General features: G+C 39.3%; 1 long non-coding RNA gene across 4 annotated transcripts in view; it reads left to right on the top strand.

The window, feature by feature from the left end:
- LOC140696944 (uncharacterized) overlaps positions 1-18862 on the top strand; it is a 252242-nt gene that overhangs the window by 78324 nt on the left and 155056 nt on the right. For all 4 annotated transcript variants that reach the window (XR_012073655.1, XR_012073656.1, XR_012073653.1 and 1 more), the window contains exon 3: positions 18385-18493. This is a non-coding gene — a long non-coding RNA (uncharacterized lncRNA). The remainder of the gene's footprint in view (positions 1-18384; positions 18494-18862) is intronic.

The raw sequence follows: 18862 nt of genomic DNA on the forward strand, positions 1-18862 counted from the left end.
TGAATCCACAGGATTCGCATCCACGCACTCAACCAACCATAGATCAAAAATATTTTTAAAAAATTCCAGAAATTTCCCAAAAGCAGAACTTGAACTTGCTGCACGCTGGCAACTATTTACATGGATTTTACATTGTAATACATATTATAAGTAAACTGGAGATGATTTAAAGTATGCAGGAGGGTGTACATAGGTTGTATGCAAATAGTGAGCCATTTTATACAAGGGACTTGAGCCTCCACAAACTTCGGTGTCCGTGGCAGTTGTGGAACCAATTCCCCACTGATACTGAGGGACGACTGTCCTTCCTCTGAGATATTCTCCTTGAGTATTTTAGACCTCTTGCCATGCAGCCAGTGATAAATAACAGTGAAATACCTGGCAATGGGATTGATATTTTGAGGGCCAGGAGCTTTAAATAATACGCTTTAAATTCTATAAGGCTGGCTTGCCTGTGGGTTTTTGAAAGAAACTCACAAGTTTTTTCTCTTATATGAATTGGTGGTTTTGGTGTCTTGAAGTTACGTTTCGCCTCCGGGCACACTTACCTTCTCGTCAGGCTTAGAGCTGAGCTGTATTTATTTCCCTCCCTTACTGTGCTCCTCCTGCTCATTCTCATCTTCCTCCTTTTCAACTCTTAGTTATTGGATTTTGGCTACTATGCGTCCTATCTGTCTGAGACTCAGTCTTGGGATCTGTAAAATGGAGTTAATCTTTCTTTTTCTGAGCTGTTATGAAGATTTAGTGCAACCATAAAGTTGTTAAGGACACAACATATATAGGAGGCCCTGGATAAATAATGGTTGTGAATGAGTGTAGTATAGACAGAGATTCTGCATATGTTTAAATTACTCGTTTACAAATAACAGGATGAGAAATAAAGCAGAAAAGGCAACTCAGCTAAGAATGAGGAGTTTCAAATTCTAGATCCACACAGAACATCCTGTCCTATACCCATTTTCCGGGAATTTTCCTTCCAACCACATTGTTGCAGTCCAAGCAGTCACACTGCAATTTGACCATGTTCCTGGGCTCTGGGTGACTGGTCAGGGGATGGGCATCTGATCTAGGCTGGGTCAGTGAGTTTATTCTCAGAAATCTTTGAACTTCATCTGCAGAAGTCAAGGAAGCAGCTCGAGAGAGAGAGAGAAGAGCACAGTGGAGCAGCAGGAGTAGAGGAAAGAGAAATTGAGGCTGCAGACAGGGCTTGGATTCTTTGTTCTGCTTGGTTCTGTGCTGCCTGTATTTCTGCCCCTGGGCTCCTGGAGGCACTCCCATATCCCTATTGTTAGTTATTCTTTTTGCTTAAACTTGTCAGATGCAGTTCTGTTGCTTGCAAGTAAGGGATCTAGTACAATGACTAACTAGACATAATATCTCTGGATCTCAGTTTCTTCATCTGTAAAATGAGCAGTGTAAACTGAATTTCTATAAGGCCCCTTTGATTTCTAGGATTTTAAGTGTGTGTGTGTGTGTGTGTGTGTGTCTGTGTGTGTCTGTGTCTGTGTCTGTAAGAGGTGACAGCAGGGTCTGGGCAATCATGAGATTCCATCTGCTGCCAGATAAATGCTGAATAGATCACAAATGATAAGTGCAACCAGAAACTGCAAATTTTTTGGACAGTAAACACTTTGAAGAAGTTGTCAACTGCATATGTGACATGGTTACATAAGCATTAGAAATACAGCTTTCAATAACTTTCTTCGAGTCACTTCTTCGCTCTGAGTGTTGATGAGCACAGGTGTAAATGTAGCAAAGAAGGGTTTTAAATCATCATTCCGGCAAATTAAGGCAACACAATTGGGAACTGGTAGATATGATGCTCCAAAACGAGGTAATTTCAGCACCATTTGATGGTCCCTGACCTCTGATCTGAGGCAGCTCTTTTCAGATCATTTCTAAGAGATGAGTGGTGTCCTGTCTTTGAAGCAGGAAGGACGGGTGCACTGCAGCTGTCCCTTCAGAAGGGAACGTGCCAGGTGCAATATGGCATTCTGGCCTCTTGATGATGATTTATGAGCTTTGGGCTTCAATTACCATGTGCTTGATGGAGATATAATTTCTCATTGTTTTAGGAAATGTAGTTTCAAATATTTGAAGAAATAAAACTCAGCCTCACCTTATTAATGGTTTGTTTTTAAGGGATCTTGGTGCTAATCACTTTTGATGGGTGCCTTTTGTTGTCTTATATGTGGGCTGAAAAAATAGTTACTATTTCTGTTTTTTAGCTGGAGTTAACCTTCATCCATTCTAAACTCAAGTTTGTTTACTACCATGCACATTAAAAAGTCATTAATTTACCAATAAGCACTACTTGAGTTCACCCCATAAGGTGGCACCAGCTGACTCTGGGGGTAACCGTCTCTTGTCCCACAGGCTGTCTTGGTTAGTGGCTAAGAGCCTAGTCTGCCGCTGGACTGCCTGCTTTCAGATCCAGCTCTGCACGTATTGTTTATGTGACCTTGGAATTGCATAATATCTCTGTACATCAAATCCCTCATTTATAATATGTGGATAATAACGTTGATTGAATGAGTAACTATATGTCGAGCACTTATAACAGTGCCTGGCACCTGGCAAATGCTGTGTAAGTGTTTGCTATGATTATTCTTAATTAGAGACAGTTACTTGTTTCTTCATCAGAAGAATGGTCTTAAAACTCTTCTCCCCTACACACCTCCCAACGCCACCCAAACAAGAGATCACCTTAAGCCACACTAAGGTAAAATCTGTTTGATGTCTGATGCTTTCCTAAGAATAGCTCCTGATGGGAAGGGCTGGGAAATCTAATGGTGAAAGGAGATCCCTCAAAAAGAGCCTCAGACCATCCCTGTCCGGCAAGCTTCTACTTCCAAGGAAGGAGCTGCAGGGCAGACTGAGAGATTTGCCTCTTCTTCTGAGTGCCTGCCACCCATCCCCTGGGAGCTCTATAAGCTGGAGTTTCCCAAATGGAGACTCCCAGTAAGACCTGTGATGCTGCGTTCCTTCCACAACAACCGTGCAATCATAGAGTGGGCTCCAAATAAGCCTTCTGACCCTTCACAGTGTGTAGGAAGAGAACAGGGTTCAAGTGAAAGAAATTACCTATCGTTTTTCACTACCTAGGGTGTCATTCATCTACTACAAAGAACATGATGGAGGCAGCTGTGAGGATGCAGAGCATCAGACCCCAGACCAGCTGGCGGATCAGAAGGAGTGTTTTCTGGCTCAGCAAAGCTGATGTTAAGTAAATTGTTAGTGCTGGCTCCTGCAGTGATCAGCCTAGCTTTAGGCAACGGGAACTTAGGGTGAGGAAAATGAAGCCTTGATAAATAGGTTTCGCAGTCTTAGAGAGATTTTTCTAAGTGGCATTTTCTTTCCCAACAAGGATGGCTTAAGAAGCTTTTCCAACCATTGTCTTGCTGCATCGTTGGGCAACAACTCTCCATGGGTCTCACATTTCTATATATCTTGTGAACAGTCACACTGGTTGTCCTTTGTTCTAGACAATCTTCCCAAGAATGTTTGTGATCAACCTGGAAGATAGCATCTCCCTCTTGAGCAAGGTGCAGGCGTGCTTATTGTCCAGTATAATAAAGATTGTGCCTGTCTCGGAGAAAAGGGCAGGCATGCTTCCACTACCCATTGTATGATCTGGGCTCCCTCAGCTCAGGATTCCTCTTTGTAATGCAGTGTACTACGTGTGTACAGGTATTTTCTTTCCCTCTTCACGTGGTCTCAGAATTGGGAACTGGGGCTTGAGGAACAGTCAGAAATGAATGTCAGTACTCTGGCTACCACTACTGCTGTAAGTAATTCACTATCCTTCATCTCTGACCCAGGAGTCTTGTGTCTTCCACCAGCATCCATGAAACTATGGTTGGCTGATGTGTTAGCTTGCAAGTAGAGTAAAATCTCTGATCCTTTATAATTTTTGATATGCATCCTTTCTAGGCTAGTGGCAGTTACAGAGCTGGTCATAGCAGAGCAATGACTATGCAACTGAATGTGATTCTCAATGGCACACATTAGCTGTATGAATCAAAAGTCTCTTTTCTTTCCTGCCAGCTTTCTGGTCTTTGTCACTTTTGGAAGAACTTTTTATTCCTGTTTAAAAATTAAATATCTTTTGCTAGGGTTAAGATTTATTATGACAACTTATACATTATCATGGCTTTCCTGAAAGAAAAAAAATCTACTTCCCTTCCCCATGATCCACCCTGGCTTTACTGTTCTAACCTCTCCAATAAAGAATCCAGCCTCTCCAAGATTCTCTCCCTGGAAGACAGTGCTGTATTTGCTTAGTTTCATAAATAGTAAGTAATTGAATGAGGCCTTGTACATTCTATCCAAGATCTGTCTGAATCCAAATCTCATATGCTTCAGCTATATCACTCTATTTTTCCATAATAAAAAGCATAACTACTAATATTTATTGAAGACTTATTCTGGCCAGGCACTGCTTCACATGTATTCTCTTCCCTAATCTTTATAATAACTCCATGAGGTAGAGTCTTTTATTATTACTTCCACATAGATGAAAAAAATAAAGCTTAGAAAGTTAGCTAATGTGTGCAATCTAACAGCTAGTGGATGGTAAAAATGTGGTGGGAACCCAAGTCTGTCTTCTTAACCATCAGAACACACTGCCTCTCAGGGAGGTCCTGCCCAGTTGGTCTCTAAATAATATAGTAAATGAAGGCAGTTTTATTGGGATAAATTATACCGCCCACAAAATACTCATTTTGGGTTTTAAAGGTGACCTGAAGTTAATTGCAATGAAGTGAAGATTACATAGTCTTGATTCTCTATTGTAAAGAATCAAGAAGAAGAAGCAGTTATGCTCCTTGTTACATTTTTTTTGGATTTGTTATTTTGGAATTTGGTAATGATTTAAAAATCAGTCTAGAGGTCTTTTCCCTCACCAATGATGAATATTGAGTAACTTACTCATCTTGGCTTGGGCAAACTGGGACAGTGTTGCTTATATGGTGATGATAATAGTAGTACATAAATAACTTAACCATAATATAACCAGAGATCTATTTTCTCTTTATTTATACCAGTGCCAGATATAAATGACTATCAGATGGTCCATCAGCTAAGAATTATTTTTGTCTCTCTGTTCGCTTATTTATACCAGCTTTATCTTGCGCAGTATTCTTTTATTTAATTCCTTTGTTAGATCTCATAAGTTCTGTTCAGTAAATGGTGCATTATTGGAGCTTTTCTGTATGTCATAATATTTATAAGCCATCATTCCAGACAAAAGAAAAGAAAGCCTTATTGAGGCACCTGAGTTACTTCCCTGTATTATAGAGACAGCAGAGAGAGAGAAAAAAAACCCTACAGAAAACAACAAAATGGTTCAAGTATGGATCCAAGCTCATTGGAGTAATTTTGGTAAATTTGTGAATCCCTCTAATCTTAGTTTTTTTTTCTTCCATTTGTTAAATGGGATAATATTGTCTAATGCACAGAGTTTTTGTGAAGATTAGAAATAATGTATTTGAGGTAACTGGAGCAAACTAGGTACTCAAGAGGTGATCATTGTTGTTTTAAGGTAATTATTGTTATTATTAACGTGTATGATTACTAAGTAGCTAATATGTGTGAGATATTGTTCAGAACACTGTACATGGTCTCCATGTCATCCTGACAACAACCCAGTGAGGTCAGTGGTTATTATTTCACCAGATCACACAACATGTGGCAGTGCAAGGATCTGAGTTCATTTCCTTCTGACTCCATAGGCCACACTCTTGATAACCACAATAATAGGAAAATTTCATCCAGAATAAAATAGCCCAGTCATTGATATTTAACCAAGCATCAAGAAATGCACATATGCAAATGTGGTGTTGTCTATGAAAGCACATGAGACCCACCTACTCACTCTGTGAAAACCACATCCCTAAGGTAAAAAACTGTCACCATCCATCTCTTAGATCACCTTGTAAACGTCCACTAACATAAATAAATTATAAATGTAATTAACTCAAGTTTGACATTAAAATATTAGGTTCTGACACAAAGTGAATTTGAGTGTACCCCAAGATATGAGGAAAATGCTGTCCAGGCCTAAACTGTCCTTTCATATACCAGTGACAGTCGTGGTGCAGTGGGGGGTGTGTGTGTGTGCACGTGTGTGTTTCTGTGCTATAGCTCTGTATCTCTGTAGCACTAAAGAGATATATAGCCACAGAATCTTACTAACTAAATTATAAATAATTCCTTTTTACCCAAGCAAATACAAATATTTCTCTCAATTTTTAACTTCTTGAAACTTAAAATTCTCTAGGTGCATAAGCAGAGATCCCATACCAAGCATTTCAAACTTTAAAAATGAATAAATTTGGCCATAGACCTCTGTTAATTTGAACTCTGAGCCTCAGGACACCATTTTCTTGGCCCCTCCCCCACCCAATCCCCTAGCTAGGCCCACCTGCCTGGCTTCCTCTAGGCATCGTGACTTCTGTATTTCTATGGCAATGGGCTTAGCATTTTAACAAGACTTAGAAGTACCCATTCTGATATGTTAAAAGCACTAAACAGCAATTGTTATTTAACGTCAATTCTAGTCTCACCTCAGCTGTTTCCCTTCTGTTCAAACACTTTCTTCAATTAACTCTTCACTGGTTTCTGAAAACACATCACATTTTTTGTTTGTTTGTTTCATGTTGTTCCTTTTTCTTCGAATGTCCTCTTCTTTATTTTCTCCTATTGAAATCCCACCCGCCTTTCCAGGGAGAGCTACGAAGCCATTTTTCCTTGAGGCTCATCCCAGTACTATCCAAGCTGGAAGGTTTTCCTGCTTTAATAACTTTGAGGTTTTCCTGATAAGACACTTAACTCAGATATCTTCAGGTTAGTGAATCATTTGCGCATTATAAGAGGGAAAAATTGTTATCTGCACAGTTTTATTGCTTTATTGTTTTAGTGCCCATGAGACCTTCACAATCAGGGAACTGATTTAGTTTTCTTGAAAGAATAACCAAATAAATGAATGATTTGTTTGGAAGTGAAAGAGTCAGACACTCGTTGCTATAGCACGAAAGCTACAAAAGGCTGGGCTGGAGGGAGGCCCAGTCCTGCTGCCCGTTACATGGATGACTTGGGAAAATAATTTAACCTCTCTGAACTCGGTTTCTTCATCTGTAAAAACACAAGTGATCCTGCCTCTCTCTCCTTGCTCTGCCTACTTATGGGATAGTTGTGGGAACCAAACAAAGAAATGTGTGCACATGCTGAATGAAGTACACTGTACATGCTGACCTAGGAGATTAGATGCCTCGAAAGCCAGACAGCCCAGCTGACAGTTTACAGCAAGTTTACACATTATTCTCTCACCCCATCCAAGACTATGGTACCAAGCTCTTTTGATATTATGTAGCAAAGATGGTTCACTTTCTGTTCATTCATTCATTCCGTAAATATGTATGAAGTGCCTACTAGGTACCAGGCACCATGCTAAGCATTGCGGCTATAAACATGTAATACAGATACAATCTCTCAAGGACCTGGTATTCTGGAGAAGACTTAAAATAGGCCTAAGAATCAAGGAGCCCACAAATGAGATAACATTCTGTAGGGATAAGTACTAGTAGGCACGTGAAACACGGAATGTGCTGGAGGGTACGTGGGGCATCACTAGCATAGTCAGGAAAGACCTCCCTGGGTGACCAGAAGGAAGAGAAGGCACCATCTCTGCAAAGGTCTGGGGACAGCAGGTGCAAACCCTCTGAGCTGGGGGGAGGCTTGGAGCGCCCAGAGAGCAGAAAGAAGGCCAAGGGCAGAGGCAAAGCAATTGCAGGAGAATGGCGGAGCTGGATGGTGGGAAGGTGATCTATTTCCACAGAAAGTTCAAGAGAGAGAAGAGCATTATATTTTCTTTGCCAGTGAAAATCAAAGGGTTTAAGACTGGTTTAATTCTGGTGAAAACTGAGCTCCTTGGATTATGCTACAGGCTATTTACGTTTGCATAACGACATTGTTAAGAATTTTTGAGCTTTACTATTTTTTAAATTATTGTAACATTAACAAAAGCAAAAGAGTCTTAACATTGTCTTTGATTGACAGTATTTTGCCAGAATAATTTTCTTCCTTTCAATAGTTTGTCACAACCTTTAGTGTCATTTCATTATAATCAATATTTAGTAGAACGTTTGAATTAAGATATTTAAAATATATTTAATTTTATTGCATTCATAGTTGTTTTTTAGTAGGAAATGCTAGGCTATCTGTCAGTAAAGGTAAAAAAAAAAAAAAAAGTCCCTCCTGGAGTCCTCATGGAGCACACACAAACCCAGACACACAAAATCAAATACAATTGTAACTGTGATAAGTGCTGAGGAAAAGAGGTTATATGGTAATGTGAGAATTTTTAACAGCAGGAATTGACCAAGTCAGAAAGGTCCGGGAAGGGTTCACCCACTCCAGTATTATGTACTAGTAGTCTTACTTTAATGAGTGGATTTGAATGATCTTAATAAGCTTCCATCCTCACCATAGCCTTACCTTTCCTTAGACATAAATTACATGTAAATAAATATATACTAAAGTGCTTCCAATCAATGTGGTCTCTTAAGTATATAACTTTCCTTTTACTCTGCTTCTTCTTTTCATTTGCTCAGCAGATCCATATCCTCTCCCTATCTTTTTCACATTCTCAAAAGGGAAGTCAGCTCTGGTTTGCATATATTGCTACTAATTAACAATCACTGACATTGGTTTATGGAGAGATTTATCCTGCATCCTTTGAGCCCTCTTCTCCCCTTCTGTACACACCACCCAAATTTGGGACACAGTTACCAGAAGCTTCCAAGTGCTCTAGTATCTCCCTCTTCCCTCATTGCCTTTCCCCACATGCTCTGTCCTTCTGGTCACCCAGGTGCCCCAACCTGCCAGGGTCTCTGCAGCTTTCCGATGCTGAAACTCATTCAAGCAAGCGGCATGAGTCCCTCCGGGCAGCAATTCTGTGCTAGGCATCGAACTTGCAGCCTCATAATGTGGACTCGGTCAGGCTGAGAACATAAGTGCTCCAGCCCATCATTAGCTGATAGAAAGCACATAAAAAAGGGCTTTATAAACCAAGGCATGAATAAATAATTTCATGAGCAAAGCTGCAGTGTGACAGTCCTCGGTTTAAAGCTGAAAGGCTTTCTAATGTGTTGCCAGAGGATTAAATGCTATCACCATGTTTCAGGCAGTAATTTTTATTGCATGTTTCATTCAGGATTTGGCATTGGAGAAGAAAGAATTCTGCACATGTCAAATTGAAATTAGAAGGCAGTGCACTGCTATTTGAAGCTTGGATGCTATTGTTTTGAGGGCATTATCTTCTATTGACGTGTCCCCCCCGCCCTTTCTTCCTTCTCTGTCTCTCCATCTCTGTCTCTCTGTTTCTCTTTCTCTCTCTTTCAGCACATAGTTACCACCTTTCCAGTTCCTGATAAACCTGTTCCATAATGCCTAGTACTTTTCAAAATTATTCTCCATGATGACATCTGCAGCAGTGGGTTTGCAGTATTAGGAGAGCAACAGCTTGTGTTGAACTGCATAGAGAATCAGAGATTAAAAAAGGCAGAGAAAAAGATCTGGGACTCTTTGTCTCTTAGCTAAAAAAATAAAAGTATCCACAGCACAAGCCTTTGAGTCAGGGAGAAACCCGAGAGTCTGAGTCTTATTTAAAGGTCTTGCAGGCCATGGTTGATCAGGCCTTTTGAGTCCAGGCCACTCTCCTCGAGGAATGCTCCCCACCGTCAACTCCCCACCCATTTGTGATATTCCCTACCTTCATTTCTTCCTTCTTTTTTAAATTTTTTAAAACATTAATTTATTTATGTTTTAAACCTTCATTTCTTCCTTCTAATGAGGGAAACTTTTTTTTTTCCCCCAATCTTAATGGCTGGCTCCTGAATTCTTCTTCGGGCAGTAACTTTCTTTGTTGAGAAAAGGTGCCATGATATTAGCAGTAACAATCACAGGCAGAAGATGAGATGCCGGGCTGGGGAGCAGGCTGCTGCCGACGTTTCATCCAGGCAGGGAAGATAAATGGTGCCTGATGGCCAGGGAAGAGAGCACAAGGCCTGCAGACCAGGAGTGTGGGGTGGAGGGCTCGGGCCCTGGAGGTGGAGGAGCGGCAGCACACTTGGGAAATGTAATGCCAATGTTTCCGTTTGAATTTCTGGGATGGAAATGCTCCCTGCATCCCCTCCCAACACCTTCAGTAAAGAGCTTGAGGCTCATGAGTGAGCTGAAGGAGGGCTTGGGTTCACATGGAGGCAGCGCAGCACAGAGTCAGCCTGCAGCCGCCAGAGGCCGGTAGGCCGTCACGAGAGTTGGACTCTTAAGGGGCTTTGTGGAAATCTTGGGGGTGGGATCTGGGCTGCACTGGGCCACAGAATCTGGAGATTTTAGCCAATTTTTCCTAGGTCTCCAAAGCACTGGAGAACCTTCTATTGATTTTGGATTATACTAGATTTTCAAGGGGCCTACAATACAGTACTTTGTAAGAAGTGCTATGAAAATGAATAGTAGTAAAGTAATTTGCAAAGATCCTGGCTGGCAGCCAGACAAAATGAGGGCAAAAAAATGTGCTTAGTGCAAATAGGCAATTAAGAGAAATTTTTATTTTTATTCCAGTGGGCTGGTTCATTGTAGAACAAAATGCTATTCCATTCTGTTTATATAAGCCTTTCTCTATTGGCATGTATTAGACTCCATGGAAAATCAGCCAGAGGAAATCCAGTTATAACTCTTCATGGGCTCATGCTCTAAGGAGTATTCTTAGGAATAATAAATTTCAGAAATAAATGTGTTATACCTCTTATTCCATATGCTCCCAGGGAACGTTCTCCTGCAGTTTGCTTCTTTCCTGGGTTTCATCCTGAGGCTCTTGTTCCCACCCTTTCCTCCTGTCATAAGCACACAGTAGCACCGCCTTACCTGTGGACGGTCACCCCGTGGCAGTGGCTTGGGGTTTTCCCTCCTGAGCCCCTCCTCCAGAGGTGGCATGGGGTGTCCCTCAAACCTCTTTCTGCTCTCTTCACGACCTTCCTCAGAGTCCTGACCTCATCTTCTCCCAGAGGACTCAGTAACTCTTCACTTCAGAGCTTCTCAGACCACTGGGGTGGAGACCATTGTGAAGAAAAGTTCAGAAGAGCCCGAGGAGAGGGTTTTCTTTCAATGCGCTGAGAATAGAATCTCAGAATGTGAAACTCTTTTAGTGGATTTTCTTCTATTCTGTTCAGGGAGAAAAGTATTTACTGTTAGCATAAGGGGTGGCTTTGCCATTCTCTTTTGATCTGGGTAGGAAAGAATGCAAGGTGTGTCGTTGGGTGTGAATGTATTTCAGTGTGTGTATGTGTCTGTGCAGGAGGATAATAGAAAAAAAGGAAACTGAATGTCTTGCCTCTGTCATGAGCAGTCATTTTTCATGCAGGACAATTACGGAGCTGATTTAAAAAGCATTATCTTCTGTATCAGTCCATGCAATACCTGCAATAGTATTACAGTGTTTCAGGCATTTTTTTTTAAATTACCTTGTCACTGAAGGGTTTCATTTTAAGGGGTGTCAAATGCCAAAATGACATAAACAGCACAAACTGCAGAACTTAGTTGTTATACTGTGTTTTTCTACAACATTTGCTTTAAAGCCAGTGGAGCTGAGAGGAGGGATTTGAGGAGTTTGGGGATGAGGATGTGAATTGGGACCAATGTTCAGTGGCAGATCAGGGAGTGGTCCTTGGGTACCTAGGAAGCTGGAGGACAGAAGCTGTCATTCGAGAGGTGCTCTGACAAGAAGGGATTTGAAATGCTCTGAGAACCCCTGCCTTTACTTTTTCACCCCCAGCTTGTACGATTTAGGCTTCTTGGTTGTGAGCAACAGAAACCAGCTCTGTTTATTTTAGACCAAAAGAGAGTTTGTTAGGCTCACAAAGTCACTGAGAAGCTGAAGAACAAGCTTGAAGAATGGGAGGCAACCAGTCCCCTCAGGACAGGCAACAGAACCGCAGAGCTGCAGGCCCCCGCACGGCTGTGAGAAGTGTGACCCCCCTAGCCATCCCATCCTTTCCTCGCAGACTCAGGATTCCGAGTTCTGGGTACAAATATTCAGTTGGCTCAGCCTAACCCAAGAGGCTCCCCTCTTCCCTGAGAAGGCTGCACAGGGCAGGGAGAGAGGGAGGGCTGGCCTCTTTAACATCCATGGTGCAGGAGATGGCAGTTTCTCTTCTCACCATGACCGTACAGAATGAAGGCTCTCCCCAAGAGGAGATGGGTGCAAACAGGAAGATGGTAGGAAGTTGAAGGCTGTCAGGCTAAAAACCGACTCAAGTCCACCACATGCCTCGTCACTTAGCTGCCAGGGACTGGGATCCTGCTGCACGTCCTGATAGGCTCCTTCCTGGGTGGGGGTTCTTCTCCCCTCTGCTCCAGACCTAGTCCTTAATGGCACATTTCTGAGGGCAGCTGTCCAGGTGGGGACACAGTAGTGAAAGGCTGGCTTCTGTTAGCTCAGCTATAAAATGAGGATAATTGCGTCTATCTCAGAGTGTTATTGTGAGGGTTAAATGGGATATTTGTAAAGAGCCCCACATTGAGCAGTGTTCAACAGATGCTACATTGTGCTGTCTCCCAAAAGACAGTGCTTGTAGGTGTGTGTGCTTATTGTTATTTTTCTTATTCAACAGATATTTATTGAATGCCGTGGTCCTTATTTTTCTTAGTTTATCAAGGATTGATGAAGACTTTGTCCAGGAATGTTACCAGTTAGCAGCTGTGCTACTCTGGGCAAGTTGTGTAACTGCTCTGAAACTCAGTGGGATGGTCTGGAAAGGGGAGATGAGCATCATACCTAGGTTGATTCTTCTAAGCAGTCGATACGTTAACCCACATAAAACACTTAGCACGATACCTAGCAATAAGAAACACAGTCTTTGTTAACTATTAACAAGAGCTAAAGGCTTTAAATTTTATTTCTTGAATCCACTTATGTACTCAGCTTCTTCTGTCAGAGTAATATATTCTACAAGTTTACTCCAGACTCTTTCTTCTAAATGCAACTTGTTTTCTAAAAACCGAGTCACCACCATACATACTGAGTGCTGGAAGGACATTATGCAGGTTACAGTTCAGCTTCTTTGTTGTACGAAGGAGGAAGTGCAGGCTGGTCAGTGGAAGATTTGCTGACTCCCAGTCTGTTGCTCCATCAGCCCCATCCCACTGAATTGATTATTATCAGTGGCAACAGAATTCACTTCTGTTTCTATACAACTCCAATTAAAACAAGAAAATCAGATGGTGGTGTTAGGCACGGCTCAGCAACCATGGGGTTGTGCTATGCATTTCACCATTTCTTTTCCCACTCTCTGATGGAAGTGCTCAGGCTGTATCGTCCTCCTCATCTTGTCCATCATTGCCATGTATGTAGGGCGGACTGCCATGGATAGGACATTGATATGGCACTCGGAGGACTTCGACCTGCTTTTATTTCCTGTCGTCCTTTAAGTGGTTACTTACTATTCCATTATTCCTTGTGGAGTCTCTTTGGCATTACTAATTCCCATGTTTTCTCACGGAATTAAATTAGTTTCAAATTCTTTTTCTCATGCTATAGTAGCTTGCATTTTTCTAAGCTGACTCTAGCTTATCATTTTCTGGCTTTAGATCTAATCCCTTCAGATCTTTGTGTATTTGAGCACAATCTTTGCCTACTCAAAACAAAACTTACACTAGTATCAATAACCTAATGCTCATTCTCTATTCCAAGTCATTAATAAAATTTTTATTGAGACCAGAAAGAATAGACTTTCTGCCAAATATCTTGTTTCAATTGGGTCCTGGGCCATTTATCAAATTCTTTTGTTTAAAATAGTTTAGCCAATACTAATTTATTTGACAGTGTTTATTTCTAAGCTAATTTAAATTTGCTTTAGACAACATTTTATTAAATGTTATATCAGAAGCTTTATTAATGCCCTTCCCCATATAATTCTGTATTGTTTCCTAAACAAACTTTATAATTTTTCCAAGAGCAGCTATGTTATTTCATCTGGAACAATTTATTTTAATAAATGCTTGAATTGCTTTGCTATTGCTTGGGAATTTAAAATTACTTTTTATCAAAGTAATTTTTTTAAGTTAACAATTGCAACAAATAAAAATTTGAAGGTTATAGTTTCCAGTTTTCTTATGCTTTTTAAAAATATGTGAGCCCCACAGTTCCCTTTAAATGAAGAATTTGCAAGTTACAAACATTCATATATTTCCACACCAAATTAAAAAATTAGATAATTCTTTAAATTTGATGCTTATATAGAGGTAGCAATTTCTTTCCAGTGATTTTTTTTTTTTGACTTTAGGACCTGAGAATTTTTTTATTATTGTCACACTTTTTAAACTCTGTAGTACACTTCAAATTACCCTTCAATTTTATTTTTAAAGGCAGATATTAAGATGACTGATCTTAGTGTACAAGCTTTTAAAAAACGTTGTCACTCACTTTATACATGTGCTCACTCCTGTTGTGTATATTCTCTGCAGTTCCTGTTTTGTAGTATACTTACTAAAAGCTAGGATTTCTTAGGTGGCTCTCATCAATGTAAGACTTAATGTAACCACCAAGTACAGATTTTCTTCGGGTTTATTTTTGTGCTCACTGGCTCAGAATTGCTCTTCATGTAATTTGGGACTTTCTGATGCCAAGGGATGGGCTGTGAATAGTTTAATGTGTCCATTCAAATAGCTTCATGATTTCTATGCCATCTATATAGTCAGTCTCATTTCTCTCTATCCCTGGGGGTTTAAAGTCAGATCTACTGCAATTTCTTTTCCCTGTGTTCAACTACATGCTATTTTATTGGACTGGAGATTTTTTTATTTTCAAAATTTATCTAAATAGCCTCTAGACAATTTGCAAAACCACAGTCCTTATATATCTAATCATTTAATATTGATTCTAAAAATTCTTTCTCTGTATGCTTTCAACTTATTTTCTGTCTGTTACTTTAAATTCAATATTGATCAGTTAACATTGTGTTATGAGAAACACTCAATATTTAATCTGAAGTGATTAGGTCACATTTTCAACTTTATCTCCATATTTAGCTTTATAAATTTCTCACATTTCTTGCATATGAGAATATAATGACCTGGCAGTTTTCTTTTTCACAGAATTTAAGACTCTTGATTAAGCTTATATTCTTATGTAGCATGGAATAGTTATAATTGAATTTTTGGAATTAAACGTGTAGATGGTCTTATCTTTTGCCTCTTACTTAAATATACGCGTAAGCTCTCTTCCCTCACCTAGCAGATATGTCTAGCATTTTATTAACATCAGACTTTCTTCTGAGGAAACTTTTACTTTCATCAGGAATGTTCAGTCCTTGTGTTACCTCAGAAGGTTAAGGGAAAAGACCCCAGTTCTTCTATTACCCGAAAGATAAGATTACAGACAGGAAGTGATGTGTTGTGCAGCAAAAGATTTTAAAGGGTTTATTTAGGCAAGAAAAAGTACACCTTCAAGAACAGGAGGTGGGCTGATCCAAGGGAGGAAAAAGTGTTGCCTAGTCCAGTGTCACAAGATAATAGTACTGGTGTCTTGGATGTCAGGAGAGGTCTGTTCATGGCTGACAGCTTGCTGTGACACTGTGCTGATCAATTTTTTTGGAATCTGGGTTTCCCTGATATCTAGCTCCAATGTAGAAGTCACTGATAATCATCACAGCTGAAAATGACACAAAATTTTTAAAATATGCATGAAATTTACCCTTTTAACCATTTTTAGGTGTAAAGTTCAGTGGCTTGAAGTACATTCACATTGTTAGGCAGCCATCATCACCATCCATCTCCAGAACTCTTTGCATCTTGCAAATCTGAAACTCTGTGCCCACTAAACAGTAGCCCTCAGTCCCTTCTTCCCCCAGCCCCTTGCAACATCCTTTTTGCTTTCTGTCTCTATGAATTTGAATAATCCAGGTACTCTGCATACCTTATATTAGAATCATATTATGTTTGTCATACCTTAAGGTTCATTTATGTTGTAACATGTGTCAGAATTTCTTTCCTTTTAAAGCCTGAATAATATTCCATTGTATGTATACACCACATTTTGCTTTATGCATTCATCTGTCAATGGAGATTTGTGTTGTTTCTACCTTTTGACTTTTGAATAATGCTGCTAAGAACATTGGTATAGTAAAAATATCTGTTTGAGTCTCTGCTTTCTGTTTTTTGGGGTATATACACAGAAGTAGAATTGCTGGATCATGTGGTATTTCTTTGTTTGATTTTTTTTTTGAGGAACCCACAAATTTGTTTGACCTGTAAGATGATTATTTCTTCTATCATATTCCTTGTTTAGCAAAATTTTACTCTCTTTTGACTTCTGAATTAGTTTTTAATTTCTTTTTTAACAGGTACAAAAACCCTGGTTAAACAAAGGGTCTGGTTTTATAGCACTCTTAATTTAGTAAATTTTTTAAAGGGCATAAAATTAACCTTTAGAAATAACAAGCTGTAGTTTCTCCTTCTGTAATAGCAGTTTAACAGTCTAAAGCAAAACAATTGTCTTTAGTTTTTTAAAAATTATAATTAAAAAATGAATTTTGTGCATGATCATCTTTTTGTAATGTTCTAATATTTGTCATTTCAAAGTCTTTTTCGCTATTCATAGAGCTTACTTTAAAAGGAAAAAGGAGACGTATGATATGCTTATGAGTCAAAATTATAGGTGTGCCCTTTTAAGAATAATTCATTGCTAAAGTTCTGAACTTACAAATTCACTAAAAGATGCTCATCTTGTCAAAAATTCTTGAAATGATCAAAGAATTCTTTTAATAATCTCCTGATTGCATTTTTAAAAAAGGATTTAATTTATTAATAATTTTCTAAGAAGACATCATAAAGACATTATAGTAAAATTGTCTTGATTTGTGGTTGAGTAATTAGAATTTGTGATATTTGTACAGGGGTCATGAAGTTGGCTTTTTTGCAGAAGTTGTTTGGGGAAAAATAAAAGCCTGTTAACATGACTATAAACAAAGTTCCAAAGGAAAATGATTGCCTGTTGAAGAGAGCCAAAGTGTTTTCAAGCATTTAAGAAATAGTAATTTAGAGACGAACTGCCATTTCAGTGTCCTGTAGAGGCTAACAATGCTTATGCTGAAGCTGTAATATACTAGCTTTAAGCCATTCTTTTTGATTAATGCTTTAATAGGCTTTTTGCTAGGCAACATTTGGTTAGTACAGTTATTATACCTCTTTGTATAAAATTGCATTTATTGAATATCCAGTGTCCGGGGGGATAAAAGGGAAAATTACACTTTTCTTGAGTTGTCTCTTGCACCATGTTTAGGTTAGTGCCTTTTAGATGCTTGAAATTAAAGCTTTCATCCTGAATTATCATAGTATTTTTACTCTATTTTCTGATTATGGTCTAGAGTCATAGCTGCTAACAAAGAATGGGATCTGGCTGATGTAAATTTGAAAGAAGGAAGAAAAAACTGGTTGGATTCCCTGTAGATCAGGATTTTTGGTTTTGAGGTAGGCATTTACCAACATCTGTTTCAAAAGAGAAAATAGAAGCCCACCCTAGAAGTCTAAGGGTCATCAGGAAATAGACAAACATCAGGATATTGTATTAAAGCACATCTGTCTCCACTTTGGCATGGAAAGCCTATATTTAGATAGTATTTTAAGAGCTGTGTTTAAAAATGCTGATAAAGTGGATTCGTGCTTAATTTTTGGTCAACTGTGTTATTTTTCTTTTTCACAGATGTGCACACTTGGTATCATGGTCTGAATATGTGTTCTACCAAGACCACAGTTTAAAGCATAGGGAAATGTGGGATTTCTCTCTTTCACAACCTGGCTTACAAACATTAGTGCCTACCTTGAATAATTTACGTAACCTTGGTGGAAAGTCTTCTCATTGTTATTTTACCTGGTGTGCAGGCATGCATGTGTGTTTTCCTGTCTTTGCCGAGGGACTTCTCTGTTCATGTGGTGTAGCACTGCTCTTTAATCCCCTGATCCTAGGACGGCTTGGTGTAACCCTGGTGGATTGGTGCCTGTTTGAATCAAGCCTGGTAGCTACCTTCTGCAGACTAATTCTTTACTTGTGAGTTGTCACAGGAAAAGGAACTGCTTAAACCTGAGTCTAGGTCTGCTCTTGTCAGCTGTCCAGGGTTCTGGTGTAGATTAGGGCTGGTTGTGAAGTACCCACTGGGCATGCTGAAGCCAGATTTTGGCAGAATCACAGAGCCACGCAAAGCAACATTCATTTCATAGTTCTAGACTTGAACAGTCTGAGTTGGGTTTACAGTTATCATGTGATGCTCAGTACAGCTTTTGATTCTTGTAACATAAAATTTATTGGTATCTTCCCTCTTCTCTTTGTAGTCTCTGGCTTGCTCTGTCGTTTTGAAGAAGACGAAGAGTTGATTTTTCCCCTGTCAAAATTTATCCCGGGAAGCCTGCTGAACTGGTTCGGAGAATCTGGAATTTCTCTGTAAGTTTGGAAGGAACAATAAAATAAGTGGCTTTGTTTTTTTGAAAGAAAAAGAAGTATTACTACTATTATTTAGTTATTAAAAAAGGGAGGAAGTTTCAGTTTAGGGCTAATATATCTAACATCTTTTTTTGATTGAAGTATAGTTGATTTATAATGTTTCCAGGTGTACAGCAAAGTGATTCAGTTGTACATATATATTATATATATATATTATTTTCAGATTCTTTTCCCTTATAGGTAATTACAAGATATCGAATATAGTTCCCTGTGCTATTTGTTGTTTATCTAATAGTATGTTTATATATAGTAGTGTATGTCTGTTAATCCTAAATCCATAATTTATTCCTTCCCCCTTTTCCTCTTTGT

This window comes from Vicugna pacos, chromosome 6 (assembly GCF_048564905.1).
Source record: "Vicugna pacos chromosome 6, VicPac4, whole genome shotgun sequence".
Taxonomy (NCBI): Eukaryota; Metazoa; Chordata; class Mammalia; order Artiodactyla; family Camelidae; genus Vicugna; species Vicugna pacos.